Below are 17,862 nucleotides of genomic sequence, written 5' to 3'. Positions count from 1 at the left end.
AAGATAGTCTAAGACAGACCTAAACTGGTAACCTTACGTAATAAAAAGAAAGTTTATTCTGGTTGTGACTGTCTACATTCCATTTTAAGGAAAATTTATGTTTCTTGTCATCTTCCTTAATAGTAAGGTCTACATAGTTAATGAAATTCTCTTCTTCTACTTCTGTAGTAAAAATTATTTTTGGTTGAATGCTGCTTGTTGCTCGGAAAAATGTGTTAACCTGATTGATGTCACCTTCTAACAGTAATAAAATATGATTGATGGAACGTTCATAGTAAATAATTTGTTCTTTCTAGCTGTGGAAATTTGACAAAAAAAGTATTCAAAATCATTTGAAAAACATGTGCTAAGATGCCAGCCAGACTGTTTCTCATCCCAAGACCATCTTTTTCCATTTTTTGCCATTGAAGGTGACAAAATTACTAACTAAAACAAACTCTAAAAATTCAATCAGTTCTGTACTTTCTGCAGTGCTAATCTTATTATGGGTTAGCGGATTATATCTGATAATTGCAATAGTTTTGACTACTGGTCATTGCTGACCAAAAGTGGTACTTTAAGGACCAAACGCTTTGTGATCATTGACCAAATTAAAAGAAATTTCTTCTTCGCTTGCTGGTTCACTGTTTTAATACACAATCACACTGCAGCTTGTGAAACAAGCTTGTCACTCCAGAACTAGTACCAGATTGGACTGATAGAGAAAACAGAATAGATCAAAAGAAGAGCATTACATTTCATAACAGGTTTGTTTACTAAGTGTGAAAGTATTGTGTGTATGCCAAAAATCTCCAGCAACAGGTGACACAAGAGGGGTGTTACATGTCAGGGTGTTGTTTACTGTTAAAATTCTGAGACCATTCATGCCTAGGAAATTCAACCAATATGGTCCTCCTATGTAGATAAGAATAACATAAAGGTAAAATTTGAGAGCTCTGAGCTCACACAGAGGCTTACCAGTAATCATTCTTCCTGTGCAACAGGAACAGCAAGGAGGCAATGACATTGGCACACAAAGTACCCTCTATCACATACAGTGAGATGGCTTTTGGAGTATAGATGTATGTTTATCCCAAAAATCTCACTGCTGTCAGTTTGGGGATTTAGGTAGCATCCTGTACTGAGTTTTCTATGAGTTTCAATGCTTTGTAGGATTGCATCAAAGTCTGGAACTATGTTGTGAATGCTTCAGTAGTAGCATTTTTCTGAATGTTCCACTACTACTTTTGATTCTCCTTTTCCACTACTACTTTTGATTCTCCTTCAGTTATCATTATCTAGATTGGACAGAGTCAAATAATCTAAAAAGAACCTTCTATACACTCCACACAGGTCAGCTACCTAGGCAGCAGCCTGTGATTTACAGTGTGTCTTGAAGCTGGTTAGGTAGACCCTACAGTTCTTAACCCTACGGGACAAGTGTAGGAAGTTGCAGTGAACTTTCCAAACATTCAGAGGCTCTGGTTCAAGCCACCCACTTGACTCAGAATCAGAGGGCTACAATCGGTTCTGAGGATAGTACTGCAGATTGTGGAATTCATTGATATTCTATGAACAAGGCTGGTCTTTTCAACTTTCTCAGCTGGTCACTGGTATGATTTAGACATGGTGTAAGAGCCCAGATGACAGGCATCATTTTGTCCAATGTGTACCACAATCCCAGCTGCTGCCAGCTGCTCCTTCATAGCCTGCAAGAAAATCTTCTTCTACAAGGATGTGACCTCAGGGCATACATGCAGAATGAACAACCTGATCCTTTCCATCCCTCACTGCAATTTGCCTCAGGGGTACCACTGTTCACCATATGCTTGAACTGTCAACTCTTGCATATTTGCCTCCCTCTGAAATGGGACACAGCAGGCTTCCCAAAAAGTGAAGCACATGTTGTTGACTCAGTTTATGTTTCAGTTGAAATTAGCACTACAAGCGTGATGATTAGAGGGATGGGTGCAATACCTTCAGTTGTTCAGAGCACCTGTCTCCTCTGTACAGGATGCCTGGCCCCACCACTGACACAACACTCACAGTCAAGTGGATGAGTGGTGATACATCTGACACTTCCTGTTAAGGAGACAAGATCCACAGGAGAGGATAGTATTAGAGGTACCTATGGCATCTCTGGTAACTCTATCTCAGTAGTCCTCTAGGCACAGACATTCAGAGCAGCTTACAATCACATGACAGCCTTCATGTCAAGTTCCATCTGATTGATTAGATAGGTGACCCTTTGGTCTAGAGCTAGAGTCTTTAACTAGTAGCTGAAACTTCCTGAGTCCAGATTCAAATCCAACTACTGACTAAAAAGAATCGTCAGCAGTTGTTGTTGTTGTTGTGGTCTTCAGTCCTGAGACTGGTTTGATGCAGCTCTCCATGCTAATCTATCCTGCGCAAGCTCCTTCATCTCCCAGTACCTACTGCAACCTACATCCTTCTGAATCTGCTTAGTGTATTCATCTCTTGGTCTCCCTCTATGATTTTTACCCTCCACACTGCCCTCCAATGCTAAATTTGTGATCCCTTGATGCCTCAGGACATGTCCTACCAACTGATCTCTTCTTCTAGTCAGGTTGTGCCACAAGTTGCTCTTCTCCCGAATTCTATTCAATACCTCCTCATTAGTTACGTGATCTACCGACCTAATCTTCAACATTCTTCTGTAGCACCACATTTCGAAAGCTTCTATTCTCTTCTTGTCCAAACTATTTATTGTCCATGTTTCACTTCCATACATGGCAACACTCCATACAAATACTTTCAGAAACGACTTCTTGACAGTTAAATCTATACTTGATGTTAACAAATTTCTCTTCTTCAGAAACGCTTTCCTTGCCATTGCCAGTCTACATTTTATATCCTCTCTACTTTGACCATCATCAGTTATTTTGCTCCCCAAATAGCAGAACTCCTTTACTACTTTGAGTGTCTCATTTCCTAATCTAATTCCCTCAGCATCACCTGACTTAACTCGATTACATTCCATTATCCTTGTTTTGATTTTGTTGATCATCTTATATCCTCCTTTCAAGACACTGTCAATTCCGTTCAACTGCTCTTCCAAGTCCTTTGCTGTCTCGGACAGAATTACAATGTCATCGGCGAACCTCAAAGTTTTTATTTCTTCTCCCTGGATTTTAATACCTACTCCAAATTTTTCTTTTGTTTCCTTTACTGCTTGCTCAATATACAGATTGAATAACATCGGAGACAGGCTACAACCCTGTCTCACTCCCTTCCCAACCACTGCTTTCTTTTCCTGCCCCTCGACTCTTATAACTGCCATCTGGTTTCTGTACAAATTGTAAATAGCCTTTCGCTCCCTGTATTTTACCCCTGCCACCTTTAGAATTTGAAAGAGAGTATTCCAGTCAACATTGTCAAAAGCTTTCTCTAAGTCTACAAATGCTAGAAACATAGGTTTGCCTTTCCTTAATCTAGCTTCTAAGATAAGTCGTAAGGTCAGTATTGCCTCACGTGTTCCAACATTTCTACGGAATCCAAACTGATCTTCCCCGAAGTCGGCTTCTACAAGTTTTTCCATTCGTCTGTAAATAATTCGCGTTAGTATTTTGCAGCTGTGACTTATTAAACTGATAGTTCGGTAATTTTCACATCCGTCAACACCTGCTTTCTTTGGGATTGGAATTATTATATTCTTCTTGAAGTCTGAGGGTATTTCGCCTGTCTCGTACATCTTGCTCACCAGATGGTAGAGTTTTGTCAGGACTGGCTCTCCCAAGGCCGTCAGTAGTTCTAATGGAATGTTGTCTACTCCCGGGGCCTTGTTTCGACTCAGGTCTTTCAGTGCTCTGTCAAACTCTTCACGCAGTATCATATCTAACCATCCCTGCTTGACCATTTTGCACTTCCTGTCGATGTCATTTTTGAGACGTTTGTATTCCTTTTTGCCTGCTTCATTTACTGCAGTTTTATATTTTCTACTTTCATCAATTAAATTCATTATTTCTTCTGTTACCCAAGGGTTTCTACTAGCCCTCGTCTTTGTACCTATTTGATCCTCTGCTGCCTTCACTATTTCATCCCTCAAAGCTACCCATTCTTCTTCTACTGTATTTCTTTCCCCCATTACTCTCAGTTGTTCCCTTTTAAGTTTTCATCTACATGAATCCCCAACAATTTTGTGGATGTCACTGTGTCTCAGGCTTTGTCACACCATACCAGATCGAGATTTACATTTTGACATCTTTTCCCAAACTGCATATATTTTGTTTTATTTACATTCAATGTCAACCTGTTTGCACTGAACCAAGAGTGGATGTAATTTAGTACTTTATCATCAGTTCTTGGTAGCAATTGCTTTGGTGCACTTATTATCACACTAGTATCATCTGCAACTCCGCAGCTCGTGGTCTCGTGGTAGTGTTCTCGCTTCCCGTGCACGGGGTCCCTGGTTCGATTCCCGGCGGGGTCAGCGATTTTTCCTGCCTCGAGATGACTGGGTGTTGTTGTTGTCGTCTTCATCATCATCATTCATCCCCATTACGGTCGGGGGAAGGCAATGGCAAACCACCTCCATTAGGACCTTGCCTAGTAAAGTGGCATGGGTCTCCCGCATTGCTCCCCTATGCTCTGTAAAGAAGTATGGGACTCATCATCATCATCATCATCATCATCATCATCATCATCATATATTATTGCTTTGCCTGCATCATCTGAGGTGTGAAAATTATTTATATAGAGAAGAAACAATATGGGCTCTAGGATTCTGCCTTGTGGTACTCCTATTTCTACATTTTTTGCCTCTGATACTGAATTTATTTTGTGGTTGGAGTAAGTTGATGTCAGTCCTACAACATGTGTTCTGTTTTTTTAGGTATGAGTCAAACCTTTTTTTCCCTATCCCATGTATACCCAACACTTCCAATTTTTCTAAAAGAATGTCCTGGTTCACAGTGTCAAAAGCTTTGGAGAGGTTTAAATTTACTCCTACTACACTATAATCTTTTTCTAGATTTTTGATTATTTTTTCAGTGTAGCACATTACTGCTGTTTCGGTATTTTTACGTGCTTGGAAGCCATGCTGATTTCTGTTTAGTAAATTATGGTCATTTACATATTTGTTGATTCGGTGCTTCATCAGTTTTTCTAATATTTTTGAAAATGCTGCGAGGAGAGATATTGGGCGATAGTTTTTTACCTTATACTTGTTGCCGTTTTTAAATGATGACTTCACTTTTGAAATTTTCAGCCTTTCTGGAAAAGCTCTTTCACTGAATGATAAATTGGCTATGTGTGCAAAGGGCTTTGCGATTTGTGGTGCTGTCCTTGTTATGATCGACACAGGCACCTCATCTGTGCCAGCCGACATTTTGGGTTTAAAGCTTTGTATCGCTTTCAACACTTCACCCTCATTTGTTGGCTCTACGTCATCCTACAAGCTGTTTTTGGATATTCAGGTTTTTCTTCGTTTGTAAATTTTAAGCTTAATGAAGTTGTGGCATTTATGAAATAATTGTTAATATAATTTGGCAAATCTTGTTTATTAATATTGACATTTTTAAAATTTTTGAGGCTAATGTCCTGGTTTTCACAACTCTTCCCTGTTTCAGTCTTCACAATACCCCATATGGCTTTTGATTTGTTTTCAGACTGTCTTATAAAACTATCATTACTCATGAGTTTTGCTTTAGCAATTACTTTTCTATATACCCTCTTGTAATTCCTGACATTCTATAAATTGTGGGTCTGTGGATGTTTTCATTTTAGATATTAGTCTCTTTAGAGTTCCAAATCTATTTTTAAAAAATTGTAAATAGAGTAGAAGGAGCAGGCCATCGACAAATCCTTTAAGCTCCTGTTACACTGAATTTCATACATAGCTATTCTTTTTCTGTTTTTTTCCTTCTGAAAAATTGTTGAAGATGTATTTCTGAAAAATTGACACCATTATGGACCAAAGTAAATTACTTAATACCTTCAACAAAGCAATGATCATATGTGGGAATTTTATTGTTGATTTTCAGGAAATCTCTAAAGACCAGCAAAGCTTAATGGCTCAACTGAAAACATATAACATAAAAGCCACCATGGATTCTCGACAAGAGTTACACCAACAACAAGCTCAACAATTGATCAGATATTAATAAACACAAATGTAGATCACAAATTCTGTGCCAGAAGTCTTAATACTGGCTTCAGTGACCACTATGCACAGTTCATTGTTTTTGACACTCCAAGCAAAACAAATGAGAAAGAGGAACTTGTAAAAGAAACAAGAAAATTCTGTAACAAGCAAGCAAACATTTTTATACAGTAAGTAAATGAAGAAACCTGGTATGAAGTGTATACTTGTGAAAATACCAACAAAAAGTTTGAAAAATTCATGGAAATCTTTATGTCCTACTTTGAAGTTGCATTTCTATTAAAAAACCAAACATATCAACTTATGACAGGTATTAGAATCTCTTGTGCAGAGAAGAGAAGGTTACACAATATAGCAAAGACTCAGAACATGCCTTACAAATTTCATTTATAACTGAAGAATTACAAGAGGATCCTCGAAAATGTCGTAAGGAAAGATAAAACAATGGCAAATGACAAATACATTGAAAATTCAAAAAACAAATCTATACCTATATGGGAAGTTATCAAAAATCAAATAGCAAGTGATATCAAACAACATAAAAATATAAGCTTATGTTATGAAGGACAAATGATTTCTTGCCCAACAAAAATACTTTGAACAAATATTTTGCAAACATAAGTGAACAGTTAGTGAGTGTACTGGAAGAACACAACAAAATACCACCTCCATCATCCAACAGAATAAGAATGTGTCTACATCATTGTTCCTTTCACCCACAAATACAGAAGAAATCTCAGCTCTAAAAAACCTTGAAAACAAGGTACTCATGTGGAACTGATGGAATACCAGATGTGAATATTAAAAAATGCTGTCTTGCCTTAGCTGAATCCTTGACACACTTGTGCAACAGCTCACTGGCATCAGGAACCTTTACTTCATGCTTAAAAAAGGAAATCCAGAAAATGTTTCAAATTAAGGGCCAATAGCCTTACTGCCTGTATTTTCAAAAATTAAAGAAAAACTTTGTATAAGATTGTCTGATTTCCTAAATGAACTTAAAATTCTCTCTCCCTCACAGTATGGTTTCAGGAAAGGCTATTCAACAGAATGCAATATTTGAAATTCTTAATGAAATCCATGCTAAACTGAATGAGAGTGAGTTTGTGACAGGCATATGTTTTGATTTATTCAAAGCATTTGACATTATTGACCATAATGCCTTACTGCAGAAGCTTGACCAATTAGAAATTAGAGGTGTATCCAATTAGTGGCTCAGGACATACCTATGTGAACACACATAGGTGGTTGAGTGCAATGTACTGACCATAACAAAATCAGCTGCTACTATTCAGGATATGAAAATGTGAAATATAGTGTCCCTCAAGGATCAGTATTAGGACACATTCTGTTTTTCCTCTCTGTCAATGACTTTATATACAATACGTATTGCCAAACTACCCTCCAATTTGCATATGATACAAGCCTCCTTATTAGAAGAAAAACTAAAATTATAAACAAAGAAAAGACAGTAGCACTGAATTTCTACAATTTACAAGGAAGGCACCACCCAAATATGCAAATAGAACTAAGGGACAGAGTTCTTGAAAGTGCTGACAGCACAAAATTTCTGGAATGCTGGCTCCAGAACAACATGAAATTGGAGGTACACATTGAATACCTGCAAAGCAAAACCTGCTACAAGAAGAGGATCTTAAAAAGTTGTTGCAGCAAGCCAGTCTGTTAAATGTATACTACTCCTATGTGCATTCTGTAATTAAATATGGCATAATCTTTGGGGGCAATGCAACAACAAATGTTAAACTTTTCATGGTGCAAAAGAGAATATTAAGAATTATTGAAGGGGTAAACAATTGGAAATCATACAGTCCCATATTAAAATAAGTCAGTTCTGCCTCTTCCTTGTATTTTTATCTATGAAACATCAGTTTTCATAAAACAATATATTGATAGACACCCAGATATCTTATTAAAAATGAAGACATACATTCATACAACACAAGACAAAAATCTGATCCTCAAATGAAGCAAGTGTGAGCATCAATGTGGCAAAAAGGCACTCTGCATATTGGGATAAAAATTTACAATAATCTGCCTAACCACATTAAACCAGTAAATAAGCTCAGTAGTTTTAAGGCTAAACTAAAGGCATATTTAATTGATAATTGTTTTTACTGTCTGACAGAGTAGCTAGAAACCAACCAACAAAAATAAATATGCATTATTAATATTCTACTTTGTATGTGTTTTGTCTCTAATGTTTATTGTATATATGGTTCTCTGCAAAATTACTTAAATATCTTCTGAGTAATAAAACCTTCTTTTTCCAAGGGCTGGGTGCCCCAAAACATGATTATGTAAGACAAAAGTGCATGGAAATATCCTAAGTAAGCAGCTCTTATGGCCTCCTTATGTGTGGTTGATGCAATTATGCTTAAGGCAAATGTTGCAGAATGTAGTCTTTTTTTCTAGATCTAGGGTATGGTTGGACCAATTTAGTTTGCAGTCTATGTACACACCCAGGAACTTAGCTGAGTCAACTTGCTTTATTTGTTGTTCATTACATTCTATATATGTATTATCTGGTTCTCTATGTACCATATGAAACTGTACATACTGAGTGTTTTTAATATTCAGAGAGAGTCAATTACAGTTAAACCATTTCAGAATGTCATCAAACGCATTGTCGAAGATGTTTTGCGGTTGTTCCCTATTGCTTTATCAACTATAAGAAAAGAATTGTCAGGAAATAAGGTGAACTTGCTCAGTGAGGTGGTGCAGTGTGGGAGGTCATTTATAAATACACTCCTGGAAATGGAAACAAGAACACATTGACACCGGTGTGTCAGACCCACCATACTTGCTCCGGACACTGCGAGAGGGCTGTACAAGCAATTATCACACGCACGGCACAGCGGACACACCAGGAACCGCGGTGTTGGCCGTCGAATGGCGCTAGCTGCGCAGCATTTGTGCACCGCCGCCGTCAGTGTCAGCCAGTTTGCCGTGGCATACGGAGCTCCATCGCAGTCTTTAACACTGGTAGCATGCCGCGACAGCGTGGACGTGAACCGTATGTGCAGTTGACGGACTTTGAGCGAGGGCGTATAGTGGGCATGCGGGAGGCCTGGTGGACTTACCGCCGAATTGCTCAACACGTGGGGCGTGAGGTTTCCACAGTACATCGATGTTGTCGCCAGTGGTCGGCGGAAGCTGCACGTGCCCGTCGACCTGGGACCGGACCGCAGCGACGCACGGATGCACGCCAAGACCGTAGGATCCTACGCAGTGCCGTAGGGGACCGCACCGCCACTTCCCAGCAAATTAGGGACACTGTTGCTCCTTGGGTATCGGCGAGGACCATTCGCAACCGTCTCCATGAAGCTGGGCTACGGTCCCGCACACCGTTAGGCCGTCTTCCGCTCACGCCCCAACATCGTGCAGCCCGCCTCCAGTGGTGTCGCGACAGGCGTGAATGGAGGGACGAATGGAGACGTGTCGTCTTCAGCGATGAGAGTCGCTTCTGCCTTGGTGCCAATGATGGTCGTATGCGTGTTTGGCGCCGTGCAGGTGAGCGCCACAATCAGGACTGCATACGACCGAGGCACACAGGGCCAACACCCGGCATCATGGTGTGGGGAGCGATCTCCTACACTGGCCGTACACCACTGGTGATCGTCGAGGGGACACTGAATAGTGCACGGTACATCCAAACCGTCATCGAACCCATCGTTCTACCATTCCTAGACCGGCAAGGGAACTTGCTGTTCCAACAGTACAATGCACGTCCGCATGTATCCCGTGCCACCCAACGTGCTCTAGAAGGTGTAAGTCAACTACCCTGGCCAGCAAGATCTCCGGATCTGTCCCCCATTGAGCATGTTTGGGACTGGATGAAGCGTCGTCTCACGCGGTCTGCACGTCCAGCACGAACGCTGGTCCAACTGAGGCCCCAGGTGGAAATGGCATGGCAAGCCGTTCCACAGGACTACATCCAGCATCTCTACGATCGTCTCCATGGGAGAATAGCAGCCTGCATTGCTGCGAAAGGTGGATATACACTGTACTAGTGCTGACATTGTGCATGCTCTGTTGCCTGTGTCTATGTGCCTGTGGTTCTGTCAGTGTGATCATGTGATGTATCTGACCCCAGGAATGTGTCAATAAAGTTTCCCCTTCCTGGGACAATGAATTCACGGTGTTCTTATTTCAATTTCCAGGAGTGTATAAGAAACAGTAAGGGTCCCAATACCAAGCCTTGAGGCACTCCTGTGGTGACTGTACCCCACTTGCATAAAGCTGGGAGTCCATTACTGACAGTAATTATTGCCCTTTGTTTCTTATCTGTAAGGCAGGATTTAATCCATGTCTCCATTATTACACTTAACCCATAGTAGTCTGCTTTATTTAGCAGAATTTCGTGGCTGACACAGTCAAAACCTTTGGACAGGTCACATAGGATTCCAATTGGTACAAATTTTCTGTTAAAAGATCAAGAATTTAATTGGTGAAAGAGAAAATGGCATAATCAATTGATAGGCAAGGACTGACATTGACTGGGAATGTTACGACTGTTCAGGTGATTAACAATTCTCCTGTATATCAGTTTCTCAAGGAGCTTCGAAAAACTTGTTAGCACGGATATTGGGTGGTAGTTTGTAACATCAGTTTTTTCACCTTTCTTGAAAAGTGGTTTCACATATTTTAATCTAAGCGGAACAATACCTAGTTTTAGGGATTCATTAAAAATGTGACGCAAGACTGCATTTATATAGCGATGACAGTGCTTAAGTATCTTAGTTGAAATTTTATCAACCCCACAAGAGTTTTTTGACTTCATCTCTCTGATTGTCTTATTGATCTCACTAATTGTAACTGGGATTATCTGCACCTGGCAAACTCTGGCATTTTTAGCTTTCTGCAGAAGGTCTGTCACATCACCCACTGAGCCTTCACAGCCATTTTTTTTTTTAGCAGCTGTTAAAAAATGTTTATATAAGATATTAGCAACTTCCTCAGTATTTTTAACAATATTTCCCTCCTGAATTACTTCTATGTCAGTCATGTACTCTACTTTTTTACCACTCTCCCTTTTTATAACTTGCCAGACGGTTATTGATTTGTTACTACAGTTATCAATTTCAGATGCTATGTACATAGTTTCAGATTTTTATTAAACTTTTTAAAATATTATGGTGCAATCTGTAGTCCTCCTTTTTGATGGGATCATTAGGTAGCCTTAGGAATTCATATAAATTTCTTTTTGTCCTACAGGAAATTCTGATCCCTTTGGTAGTCCAGGGTTTCTGTTTTGCAGCCTGAGGATTGTTTTTCAAGGTTATTTTTGGAAATAAAGTTTCAAACAATGACACAAACTCATTAGAGAACAGTTTAAATTCTTCATTAATTTTCCTCTCCATAAATACAGAGGTCCAGTCAATCTACAGTAAGAGGAGGTTGAAGATTACTAAGTTATCATTATTGACTGGCCTGTCAGTTTTAAAGGAGTGTTTCAGTTTATCACACAGTTTGATATCATTTACTGTAAGCAGCTGACCATCATCATCTGACAGACCACTGAGAATTTGTCTTACAATAATACTGCTGCTTCTGTATCTGTCCAGGAATACACTGTCAATTACGCTCTTACAAGTACTAGTTACTCTAGTGGAAAAGATAACTATTGAAATTAGGTTAAATGATTCCATTAGGTGCTCTAGTTCTGCCGTTATTTGTAGTTAAGAATTTAATATTAAAATCACTCATCATCATCATCAGTTATCTGCTATATTAGCAAGTCCTTTGCCTCTCCATTTTCTGCGATCCATTGTTTCCTTCTTAAGGCTGCTGTATGTTGTACCGTCCATCATGTCATCCAGTATCTGGAATCTCTTCCTTCCTCGCTTCCTTTTCCCTTCTACATAACCTTCTAAAACTGTTTTTATCAGTCCATCATTCTTTCTTAATATATGCCCAATCCAATTTCTTTTTCTTCTCTTTATTACATCTAGTAACTGTCTTTTCTCTCCCACTCTTCTCGGTACCTCTTCATTTTTCACTCTGTCCATCCAGCTTATTCTTTACATCTTCCGCCATGTACAGATCTCAAAAGCCTCCAGCCTTTCTCTGTCTTTTTTCCTCATAGTCCATGTTTCAGTGCCATACAGAAGAACACTCCATACAAGACATCTTATGAGTCTCTTTCTGAGTTCTCTGTCCAGACCGCTGCAGAAGATTCTCCTTTTCTTATAAAACGCCTCTTTTGCCATTGCTATCCTTGTTTTAATTTCTGTGGTGCACTTCCAGTCGGCGTCTATCCTGCTTCCAAGATACTTAAAATTTTGCACCTGTTCTAGTGTTTCTCCATTCAGCACAATTTTTATTTCCTTATTTCCTCGTATTGGCAATACTTTTGTTTTATTTGTGTTAATTTTCATTCCATATTTTTTTCCGTTAGTTGTCATGGTGTCCACCAAATCCTGTAATTCTTTTTCCCCTGTGGCTAGAAGGACCATGTCATCAGCAAATCTCAAGCACCCTACTCTTCTTCCTCCAATTTCTACTCCTTTGTCATCTAATGAGCATTGGTCAATCATATTTTCCAAGTACAGGTTGAAAAGAGTAGGTGATAAACAGCATCCTTGTCTTACTCCTTTCCCTAGTCTGATCCAGTTTGTACTTTCTCCTCTCACTTTAACTGAAACTTTTTGATTAAGGTATAATGAGTTTATAAGTCTTCTGGTTTTCCAGTCCACTCTCTTTTCCCTCATAATAGTCGCCAGCTTGTCCCAAACCACATCGTCAAATGCCTTTTCTAAATCAATGAAGCACATACAGGGCTATCACAAATGATTGAAGAGATTTCATAAATTTACTGTAGCTCCATTCATTGACATATGGTCAAGACACACTACAGATATGTTGAAAAACTCATAAAGTTTTGTTCGGTTGAAGCCGCACTTCAGGTTTCTGCTGTCAGAGCGCTCGAGAGCGCAGTGAGACAAAATGGTGACAGGAGCCGAGAAAGCGTATGTCGTGCTTGAAATGCACTCACATCAGTCAGTCATAACAGTGCAACGACACTTCAGGACGAAGTTCAACAAAGATCCACCAACTGCTAACTCCATTCGGCGATGGTATGCACAGTTTAAAGCTTCTGGATGCGTCTGTAAGGGGAAATCAACGGGTCGGCCTGCAGTGAGCGAAGAAACGGTTGAACGCGTGTGGGCAAGTTTCACGCGTAGCCCGCGGAAAATTGGCTCATGCCAGAACTGGAGACCGACAGCGCCGACTTCATCTTTCAACAGGATGGTGCTCCACCGCACTTCCATCATGATGTTCGGCATTTCTTAAACAGGAGATTGGAAAACCGATGGATCGGTCGTGGTGGAGCTCATGATCAGCAATTCATGTCATGGCCTCCACGCTCTCCCGACTTAACCCCATGCGATTTCTTTCTGTGGGGTTATGTGAAAGATTCAGTGTTTAAACCTCCTCTACCAAGAAACGTGCCAGAACTGTGAGCTCACATCAATGATGCTTTCGAACTCATTGATGGGGACATGCTGCGCCGAGTGTGGGAGGAACTTGATTATCGGCTTGATGTCTGCCGAATCACTAAAGGGGCACACATTGAACATTTGTGAATGCCTAAAAAAACTTTTTGAGTTTTTGTATGTGTGTGCAAAGCATTGTGAAAATATCTCAAATAATAGAGTTATTGTAGAGCTGTGAAATCGCTTCAATCATTTGTAATAACCCTGTATATAGGTCTCTTCCTTTTTCAATAAACCTTTCTCCCAAGATTCGTAGGAGCCCTATTGCATCTCTGGTGCCCATATTCTGTCTGAAGCCAAACTGCTCCTCGCCGAGATTCTCCTCTATTACTTTTTCAAGTCTTTTATTAATTATTCTTAACATCACTTTGGCTGCATGTGAAATGAGGCTGATTGTCCTGTGCTCGCTGCATTTCTTGGTTACTTGTTTTTTCAGTAATGGAATCATTACTGTTGTCAAAAAGTCCTCAGGCCATTCACCACTGTCATATATTTTATTACATAACCTCAATATTTCTCTTATTTCATTGTGGTTCAAGCATTTTAGTATTTCTCCCGGTATTGTATATGTACCTACTGCTTTGCCATTTTTTATTGCAGCAATGGCAGCCTTTACTTCTTCCATTATGATGGTCGGTCCTTTCTCTTCATCACTTACACTGTTGTGTGAATAAAGTTCCAGAGTTTCTGGTTTGCTATTTGTGTCATATAGCTCTTTTATATATTCTTCCCATCTCTGGAGGACATCGTCACGATCTTTGTACACTACCTCTTCGTCTTTACTCAAAATTTCCATAGTAGCACTTCCTGCTCTGTTTTGTTCCCATGTCATAGTCTTTACTCTGTTGTGTAGTAAGTCGTATCTTCCCTTCCTGTCCAGTTCTTCAAGTTCATCACATTCCTCTTTTAGCCATTTTTTCCTAGCCTACTCTGTTTCTCTTCGCAGTTCGTTATTTAACCTTCGGTATATCTTTCTTGCATCTTCAGTGTTCTTGTTTTTCAATTTTCTTCTCTCCTCCATCTTGAAAATCATTTCTTGTGTGACCCATGGTTTTTTTGACCTTTTCCCTTTTACATATCCTACATTTTGCTGTCCTGCTTTAATGATTCCTTCTTTCAGCATATTCCAGTACTTGTTGGCATTATCAGGTGCTTCTTTGTCTCATAATGTGTTTAGAAAGTCCCGAGACAGCATTTCTGTAATTTGTTCTTTCTTGGACCTTATCTTCTCTAAATCCCACTTCTTCACCATTGTCGCCTTTTTCAGTTTTTTCATTCTTATTTCTATTTCTGCCATAAGTAAGTTGTGGTCACTACTAATATCTGCACCTGGTAATGTGTGCACCTTCTTGATTCCATTCCTGTATCTTTCTTCTACCAGTATAAAATCGATTTGGTTTCTGTATTTATCCCCTGGTGATTTCAAAGTGTAGAGCCTCCTCTTATGGTTCTTGAACCATGTGTTTGCTGCTATCAGCTGCCTTTCCCTGCAGAAATCAATTAACCATTCACCTCTGTCATTTCTCTTTCCAAGACCATGACTGCCTACTATGTTTCCCTCTTTCCCTTCTCCCACAATGGCGTTCCAGTCTCCCATTACTATTTTGCAGCATTTTTTATTTTCGTCCATTATTCTCCCTATTACATTGTACGTTTCCTCTACAATTTGGTCATCATGTTCTGAAGTTGGCATATACACGTGGACAATCAGTAAATCTTTTTGTGCTCCTTTCAGCCTTACACCAATAACCCGGTCATTTGCATAGTCTACATATTCCACACATTTAGCCAATTCCTTTGTCATAATCATTCCTACTCCATTAATTCCTTTTACTTCTCCTCCTGAGTAGTAGAATACATATTCATCTGACTGCAACTCTCCATGTCCATTCCATCTTACCTCAGCAACTCCTATGAGGTCCATATGATTCTTTTCCATCTCTCTTTTAAGGTTTTCTAGTTTTCCTGCTTGTAGCAGAGTGCTGACATTCGAGGTACCAATTCTCGTTTTGATTTTTTGCCTCCTTTCAAGTTGTTGTCCCCCCCCCCCCCCCCCCCCCCCCTCCCCCGCCCAGAGATCCGAATGGGGGATTATTTTACCTCCGGACACTGATTTAACATGAGAGGAAGCCATTTTTTGTGCATAAAATGGAGACTGCATTATGCAGGGAAGATAATCTGCGGTGGTATTCCGTTGCCTTCCGCAGTTCTGGAGGCAGCCCCTAACATGGGATACAGATGCCTTTTGCAGCCGCCCACTCCGGGTCAGACACTGCATGAGAAGTATAGGCTGGAAAATGAAAGACCCCTAGCCGTCAAAACCTAATAGCGTCAGGGTCGGAAAAGAACAAGAGCTGGCCGAGGGTGGCCAGATAGGAAAGATAAAAGTGAGGAGCCCGGCATAGGTAAGTGGAAGCAATGCCAGGACTCAGCTCGGGGCCCCGTGGTCGCCAGCCACGTATCACTAGGTGTGACTCCCTGAGGAGATAGCAGAGAGCCAACAGCACCCGGTGTTCCCAGGCGGTCACCCATCCAAGTACTAACCAGGCCCGATGTTGCTTAACTTCGGTGATTGGACGAGAACCGGTGTATTCATGATATTTAAATCCATGTGTTTTGTATATATCTGTTCAAAACTTGTTCCAAAGGGTTTAGAAAGATACATATTTTCACTGCAGGAGCCCTGTAAACTGCCAAAATTATAACTGACTTATTATTTGTGGTAATTTCCATTCCACAGGCTTCAAAGTGAGAATCTACACCGTAAGTACTTATGTCTAGGGATTTATATTTTACATTAGTTTTAACATATATTGCAGTCCATCCTTTCTCCTTTATAGTACTACAATAGCTAGCTGCTAATGACTATCCATCAGTTTGAGGCATTTCAGTTCCACTTGTCACATGGTGTTCTGTCAGACATATTACTTGTGCATGGTTTACAGATTCATCGTCATTAATGTCAAGATTTAGAAGCTCCAGTTTGCTTCTGAGACCACTGAAGTTTTGGTGGAACACAGAGTTTACTGCTAATGGTATTTCTTGGTTCGTTGCTATGTTTCGATAGCTTAGCATCTCCCCATAAACTCAGACTGTTTGGCAAATTATTACACCTTGGACTACCACCAGTCTTAACACATAGCTTAAAAAAAGGCTTAGAAATAGATTTCTGGTGTTCACTGAATGATATTGACCACATGATTACCTCTTAAGACTTATTTCCTACTTCACTGAGCACTTTATTCACCACAACTCATTTTCACAAGCCATTTAGATGCAGTCCAATAATCATGCAAAATTGGCAGCCGATGTTGTTTATATTCACTATAGTAACACTTTTAAAGTATCTAACAAATGATTCATATTGCTCATCAGCTACGCTTATTTTATGATTCATGCATGACCATTGTGGTAGATCATGATGATGCAGGAACATTAGTATGAGTTAAGTGACTCAAACATTCCTTTATTTCCTGACAAGCATTTGATATTTCATTTTTAAATATATCGTTTAATCCTCCAATTAGTACAATCTAATCATTAGTGGATAACTTACTGACCTCTGCTGAGTTGACATGATTCCTCACTTCAGTTAAACCTGCACCTGGCTTGATGAATCTCATAGCACCAATTATTGTAGATGCCTCATTTAGTATATGAGAGGTGATTTTGACCCAGTTTTCTTCTTGATTTTTCTTCATTGGAGCTTAGAGATTGTGGGTGATGGTGTTCAGGGGTAGCTGCATGCTGATCAGACTGATTACCTTCAGAGCTGTTATTCATCTTAGCACTACTTATTTGAGTGTCTGTCATATGCCAATTGAGTGTGCCATTGGCGATATATCATGATGAAAGGGTTTCATCACTGTAAACACTATGATCTTTAGAACTTTTTTTCATTTGTGTGACTGACAAGCACTTATTTGTGATGTATATATCAGAAATCTCAGAGAAATCTGGGCTGTTGATCTTACTGAGTCTGCATAATTCACTCTTCCACACTTGTACATAATGTACATTATTCTTTAGTGAGGGTACTGGTTTGCCACATTGATAATGAAATGTGCTTTTGTGTATGTATGTAGGATTAGGAGGACTAAATAAATAAATAAAAGTTTTTATATGGATCATTCTGATATCTAGTATTGATTCCATTAGCTGAGCTGAACTGAGGTTGAGCTGTTCATTTGAAGAGAAGGTGTGTTAGTACTGGAGGAAAACAAGGGCGTACCACATCCAGTGCCA

General features: G+C 39.7%; 1 protein-coding gene across 1 annotated transcript in view; it reads left to right on the top strand.

Annotated features, from left to right (window-relative positions):
- LOC126101148 (serine protease gd-like) overlaps nt 1-17,862 on the top strand; it is a 307,270-nt gene that overhangs the window by 273,204 nt on the left and 16,204 nt on the right. The window lies entirely within an intron of this gene.

This window comes from Schistocerca cancellata, chromosome 9 (assembly GCF_023864275.1).
Source record: "Schistocerca cancellata isolate TAMUIC-IGC-003103 chromosome 9, iqSchCanc2.1, whole genome shotgun sequence".
Lineage (NCBI taxonomy): Eukaryota > Metazoa > Arthropoda > Insecta > Orthoptera > Acrididae > Schistocerca > Schistocerca cancellata.
The sequence above is the reverse complement of the archived record's forward strand: the minus strand, read 5'-3'. Positions and strand labels throughout refer to the sequence as shown.